The 6,952-nt window shown below is 44.5% G+C and overlaps 1 pseudogene; it reads left to right on the forward strand.

The window, feature by feature from the left end:
- The first annotated feature begins 844 nt into the window (after positions 1–844).
- LOC116665408 lies at positions 845–5,987 on the forward strand (annotated as a pseudogene).
- Positions 5,988–6,952: the final 965 nt, after the last annotated feature.

A 6,952-nucleotide genomic window follows, 5' to 3' on the forward strand; every position in this document is an offset into this window, starting at 1 on the left:
TCTCAGACTTTAATGTGCCCAAGAGCTACCTGGGGATTTTACTAAATGCAGATTCTGATTCAGGAGGAGGGATGGAGTGGGGTCTATCAAGGTGATGCTGATGTTGCTGGACAGAGGACCACAATCAGTGTGAAGAAATATCAGATAACCATTCACAGTGCTGATGGACCGCGATGTGCTGGTGCCAGCTTCTACTGGCTTATGAGAGTCAATGGTTAAATTTTCAAGAATATTGGGAGCCGGTTGTTAAGCACAGTCATTATCAACAAATTATATAAATGTCCAATTAAACAAATTGTAAACAGAGGCAATAAACACTCCTAAGTCATGTCTCACTTAACATTTCATGACTTTTCTTTCTTTCTTTCTTTCCCTTTCTTTCTTTCTTTCTTTCTTTCTTTCTTTCTTTCTTTCTTTCTTTCTTTCTTTCTGTTGCGGTATAGTTGATTTGCAAAGTTGTGTTAGTTTCTGGTGTACAGCAAAGTGATTCAGTTATACATATATATACATATTCTTTTTCATATTCTTTTCCATTGTAGTTCATTACAGGATGTTAAATATAGTTCCCTGCGCTACACAGTAGGACCTTGTTGTTTATTTTATATATAATAGTTTGTATCTGTTAATCCCAAACTCCTAATCTATCCTTCCCCCACCCCCTTTCCCCTTTGGTAACCATAAGTTTTGTTTTCTATGTCTGTGAGTCTATTTGTGTTTCATAAATAAGTTCATTTGTGTTATATTTTAGATTCCACATATAAGTGATATCATATGGTATTTGTCTTTCTCTTTCTGATACTTCATTTAGTACAGTATTTCTCAATTGTTAATGCTCTTGACTTTTTAAATGTCGATTGTGGAAATATTCTACAATGGTGTGACACCACTCATCTCTTCCCAGCTCTGCATTCAGTGATGCCATGTGGAAAGCCTGAAATCCATCACAGTGGGAATATTTATACCATGGAAACTGGAAAATATAACAAATCAGGACTTTTTTCCCCAGAGAGCCTGTTGTTAAAACATTTACCAGCTTATCACTCTGATAAACCTACATTGCATTTACACTTATGTTAACTAATATTTTTAAAAAAAATCTGGTTGTCATTTCAAACATAAAACTATTTTACATGGAGCTATACTTGCTTAAATTTACAGACAGGATGAGAATGTGAGGGAGGGTCTTTTAGTTTCAAGTTGTGAGTTAGCTGGACTAGAGTTCCTGAGTACATATACCTGAGTTCTTACTTTAGGGAGGGGTAGGTTTGGGGTTCACAGTGTACCTGCCCTTCAGGCTAGTTATTCATGAGAGAGGAGAGGGTACATGAAGAATGACATTGAATGTATTCAGTCCATGATCACACAGAAGTTGCTACACATATGAAATATCAGCTTTCTCGATTGTTTGTAATAAGCATCCTTTTTTTTTTACAGTCGTTTGCTCTGCGAGGTCTGGGCACAGTTTCATATTTTGCCTTTGGCAGCTGAGAGCTATTATTGGGTCCCACAACATCTGTTTCAACAACAGTGGGTCCCTGGTCAGAAAAATTAATTTAAAAAGAAGTCCAAAACAAAATGTCATAACTTATATGTTGTGCATATACAGTAAACATGGTTACCGGTAAAAGAAAGAAAGCCCTTTCATATGGTTGGAGTTATTTACAAAACTATGACAAGTGATGAAAGGCCTGAGCTGTATTTTGAGTTGAAGGCTGCAGGAGAGGATGCTAACCAGCCAGTTTTCCTGATGCGGGATGTTTTGCAAAAGCTGTGCTAATTGGCAAGATCATTCTCCAGCGTGATCAGCTGTATGAATAACAAAATGTAATGGGTCCCAAAACATTCGCTCAGTCCTGCTGGTTCATTCTTCCATCAAATTTTCACTCATCAAGATGTAAGTACAAAATGCTGGTGATTTCCTGGAAGGCTAACTAGTTTTTCCTAACCTGGCAGCAGCAAGAGCAGGGATGTTTACATTGAGCTGATGAAATGCAAGTAATAGACAAAACATAGAGAGATGTGGGATCAGGAACCTGTAAAATTTCCATTCAGTTTGCTGCCTAAGAGATGATGGGGGAAAACTCAAAACTCTGTTTTTCCTTCCTTTCATATCTGTAGGAACATGCTTTCTACTTTTTAATTATGAACAGAGCCTAAATGATGTTGAGAATGCTTTGTGTGCATGTCTGCCTGCTTTTGAGAAGTACAACTTTATTCTTAAGATTTTAAGCTGTTAGAAGCAAACCAATGACTAATGCTAAAGCAAGAGTCTTTAAAAACCAATCAATAAATGTCCCTTCTATAAACAGTTTCTTTCCTACAGGGGCTGAGACAGGGTTGGGTCAGGCTGGCAATCATACTGAGTTTTATTTTAAGCCTCTTTGGCCCCACAGAACAGCTGCAAGAGTGTCGGGACCCCTGGGGAATACAACCCACCTGGTTCTGTTCTTTTCCTCCCACCCAGATGAAATTTTTAGTTTTTTGAGTTGCTAACAAGGCAACTACCCATTTCCATGGTTGACTGCTTTTATTCCAGATAGTTTTGAAACTGGTGATGATTTAACTTAGGGGTTGCCTCTCACACTCATTTTGTGTTTAATGGTGTGAATCAGCATGACTCCAGGGCAGTGGTGCATGCGAGTTAAGGGTATAGACTATAGGTACTACTAAACTGCATGGGTTGGAATCCTTGTTCTGCCTCTTACTAGCTGTATGACTTTGGATAAAACACAGATTTCTTGTTGTTGCTGTTGTTGTTTTTAAACAATCACTTATACGGAACTTTCTATATGTCAGGCACTATTTAAGAACTTTACAGGCCTGGGGGCAATGGGTGCAGTGGAGCCAGGGCCAAGCAGACCATACCAGACTGACCCCAGGCAGCAACAGAATCATTCCTAAATTCCTGGAAATTCCTCCTTAGATTGCTGAATTTTAAACAGAATTTTGTGAACAGCCTTTCATCTTCACCTGGAAAAGAAAGATGGGAAAAGCTGCGGCAGGCCACACCGTGTCCATCACCCAGGATGACCTGGGAGCTGACTGTTGGGAAATCTATCCTAATTTTGTGAATGGTATAAGTGAGAAAGAACAGAGATGGGGACCCCAGACGGTGCAAGGTCTGGGCACCAGGAATACATGACTGTACACAAACTGAGAGAGAACGTGTTTCAAGAATACGAGCCCCTCAAGGAGAAGGAGCTTGAAACAGAACCAAAAGCCTCCTGTGGTTACGGAGGGAAGCTCAGTGTGGAGCAGGACAGCATGGACAAATCAGCTGTCCACCATGAATATCAATCAAAGCTTTCCAAGCACTACTTGCAGGTCGACCCCAACCAGGGATTTGGAAGTAAGTTTGGTATCCAGGTGGACAGAGTTGACCAGTTGGCTGTGGGCTTTGACTACCAGGGAAAAACTGGGAAACATGCCTCACAGAAAGACTACTCGAGTGGTCTTGGCGGCAAGTACGGGCCTGCAGGCCAACCGTGGAGGCAAGAGCGCGATGGGCTTCGATTACAGGGCAAGACAGAGAAACACGGGTTGCAGAAAGATTACTCCAGAAGTTTGCGTGGCAAGAATGGTATCGACCAGGCAAGGTGTATAAAAGGGCTGGCTTTCAGTATCAAGGCAAAACGGAGAAGCAGAGTCCCAGAAAGACTACGTGAAAGGCTTTGGAGGGAAATTTGGTGTGCAGACAGACACGTGTGCTCTTGGCCGGGATCACCAGGAGAAACTGCAGCTGCATGAATCCCCCCAAAAAACACTACATCAAAGGATCTGGCAGAGAATACAGGGCACAGAAGGACGGGACGAGTAAGAAGGCTTCCCCCTTTGAGGACGTTGCCAAGGTAGCCTCCTCTCATCAGAAGACTGCTCCTGTGGAAGCCGTGAACAGCAGAACAAGCATTGTTGGAGCCGACGGGAAACCTCGCGACTGGAAACCTCGCGAGGGAAAGACCGAGAGGACGAGAAGACAGGCGGAAGTGGAGCGAGCCGGCAAAGAGGAGAAGCGAGTAAGAAGAGGCCCAGAGGCCGCGGCACCAGTGAGCCGGGGCCCCTAAGCCCACGCCCACCGCGACCTCGACGCCTCCACCTGCTCGGCAGAGGCCGCCTTCACGCCGGGTCCACGAGGACGCAGCTCCTTTCCAGGCCCAGCCGAGCCACAGGGGCCCCGCGAGCCTGAGCCGGCGTGCAGCACGAAGGCCGCTGACTCCCCAGAGGCCCGCGCCGGAGGTCGCCTACGAAACTGCGGAGACCCCGGGCCACCATCCGGCAGAGGGAGATAGATGCCTATGACCAGTGTGAAAGCGACCTCGGAATCACAGCCATCGCCCTTCGGGACCCCCAGGCTGCGGGCGGTGACGAAGTCTCCTTCCACCCCGACGACATCATCACCTACGTCGCGATGATGGATGACAGCTGGTGGCGCGGGCTGTGCCATGGCAGGTACTGGCTCTTCCCAGCCAACTACTAGGAGGAGGGCCATGCAGTCCTCACGCTGCAGACCCTGCCTTCCTTATGTGGGTTTCTTCAGGGTGAGGAGGGGAATAGACAGATTGCCTTTATATTTAATACTTTTGTTGACGCTTTTGAAGATATCTAGGCCACAGGATTTCCTAATATATTGTAATCATGCCCCTTGGAGGACTCGGTGATTTATACATTTAAGGTTTTTGTTTTAATTAATTAATTAACTAATTAATTAATTGCCAAATCGACTGTCGCATGGAGCCACTTCGGGGACCTTTGGTTTGTCGCCGGCAGGCGACAGCCCGCTTCGTCGCCTGCCGCTCCGTGGAGGCCGTATAAGAGTGTTAGGGAGGAGTCACTGTCCTCAGGGGGCCCTGTCTCGAGTCCTAATATTTGGAGGAAGGGGGAAGATCTTGATAGAAAGTTAGAATGAAGGGAGATCGCTGGAAAGTGTAGGAGCTTTAAGGTCACGTGGAAAAGCCTCTAACACTGTAAAATTTCGTGGTATTTGGTGGATTTTAGCAGAGGCCCCTGTCTTCTTCCCTCACCACCCCCTCGTCTTGTACTCGTTCTCCCGCCTCCCCTGACGCCCGTATGCCAGGAGGGCTGCTGAGCCGCTGCCCCGCCCCTCAATGCAATGTCGCCCAGCCCCTTAAAGACTGCCCTCCCCTGCTTGTCTCCGGCTCCCCGGGCTCGGTGGCCCCGGCTTGCCTGCCCTTGGCTGATGTCCTGTGGCCACCGGCTTTGTGGTAAACGGCCACTCTGCTGCAGGAAGGCAGGTCCCATCCCTGTTGTAAACTGCCAGAAATACTTCCCATCAAGGGAGCCGTGCTCTTTTTGCCAAAATAGCATAAGTGATGGCAAAATTTGATTGATTGTCTTGGCTGAGAATATGAAGCAAACACGAGTGAGTGCTTCGGCCCAAGGTGCCCCCATAGCAGCTCTGCGTGGTCGCTGTGGGGAGCCCGTCCCCCTCTCGAGGGACCAGGAGGCTGCACCCGGTCAGGGCTGCGTCCTTCGGGATGATCCTGTGGAAACATCTCAGGTGCTGGGGCATCAGTGACTGTGGAGTACATGTTTTCTTTCCTGACGTGCCTTTGCTTTACCACAGTTAGGTGGGGTTTTAGGTTTTATATGCAATTATTGTATCTAAATTTCTGTAGGACACCTCATAGGTATGATTTTTTTAATTAAATATTAAAAATAAACTTTTTTTCATAAAAAAAGAACTTTACGAATACAAGCTCATTTAATTTTTACAAGCTGGGACAGTACTCTCATTATTCTCCATTTTTTCGGATGGGAACATTAAGGTGGGAAAAGCTAGTGGGGCATATTGATTAAGAATGTGGGACTGGAGTGGCGTTGTCTGAGTTCCTACTCCAGATTGACTGCTTTTTGTCTGTATTTGACCTCAGGCAACAAAACAACAACATATCTTACCCATCCCATCACCATCTTTCCATTCTTAGAGATTTTTTTTAATACCAAGAGAATTGGAATGCCATTCCATTGGAATGATAAGTAACAAACTCGTAAATAGAATAAATTTAGTTTTTTAAACAAACTACTATGTTCTCCTCGCTCTTCTTATTTTGTAATGTACAAGTAAGAATTTCAGTGTGGTCTTGCACCAGCATGGACTAGTATTTGGGAACCACTGTCTCACTAGTCTATTTCTGGAGTATCATTGCTATTATAGTTAATACTATTATATGTAGAGAGAGAATCATTTCATCGTTTTATCATTATTGGCCCAGTCTGCTTAAAAAAAGAAAAAAGAAATGGCAATATCATTTAAACAAAGAAACAAAACCCACGTACTCTTATTTGTAGAGTAATAGGACTTATTCCATTAACTTCCCTAAGATATATGGGAAATTCTAAATTTAGTCATTCCAGAAAGTACATATTCATACCATAAATTATACCTCCCTTAATTTCTGGATACCGCAGAGCACGTCTTTGAGCAAACAGCATCTCTGGGATTCGAGGTAGTTCTGTTCTGTAGCTGTGTGCCAATCTGTAATGATCCATAGCTACATACACTGCACTGTAATACCCCAGCTGTCAGCCAACCAGAAAGCCCCAGAGACTTCTCCAGACATCTGAAAACACTGCCGTGAGGGGAGCTCTGCCTGGCTGTTTTCCTTTCTCCCTGGGAAATATGGCCAGTTTATTGCTGTCCTATTCAGAGGCAGCAGGAATGTGGTGATCTAGTCTTCTAATGGACTTTCTGTAACGTTTCTCACCAAGAATTACTAAATACCCTTGACCTTCATCAAGTAGTGCTCTTTTCCCTCAGTCATCTTTCACAATCTGAAAACATGTCAAGATAGGATGGAGGCTGAAGGGATTTTGTTTTTCTTTTAGGAATGGGCTGGGATGCAGGGCTTATCTCCGGGGCAAATGTTCTTAGCAATGGAACTGATTTGATAGATGTTGCATGTTAAGTCAGTGGCATTTTTATCGTCTCATTTAG

Source organism: Camelus ferus, chromosome 8 (assembly GCF_009834535.1).
Source record: "Camelus ferus isolate YT-003-E chromosome 8, BCGSAC_Cfer_1.0, whole genome shotgun sequence".
Lineage (NCBI taxonomy): Eukaryota > Metazoa > Chordata > Mammalia > Artiodactyla > Camelidae > Camelus > Camelus ferus.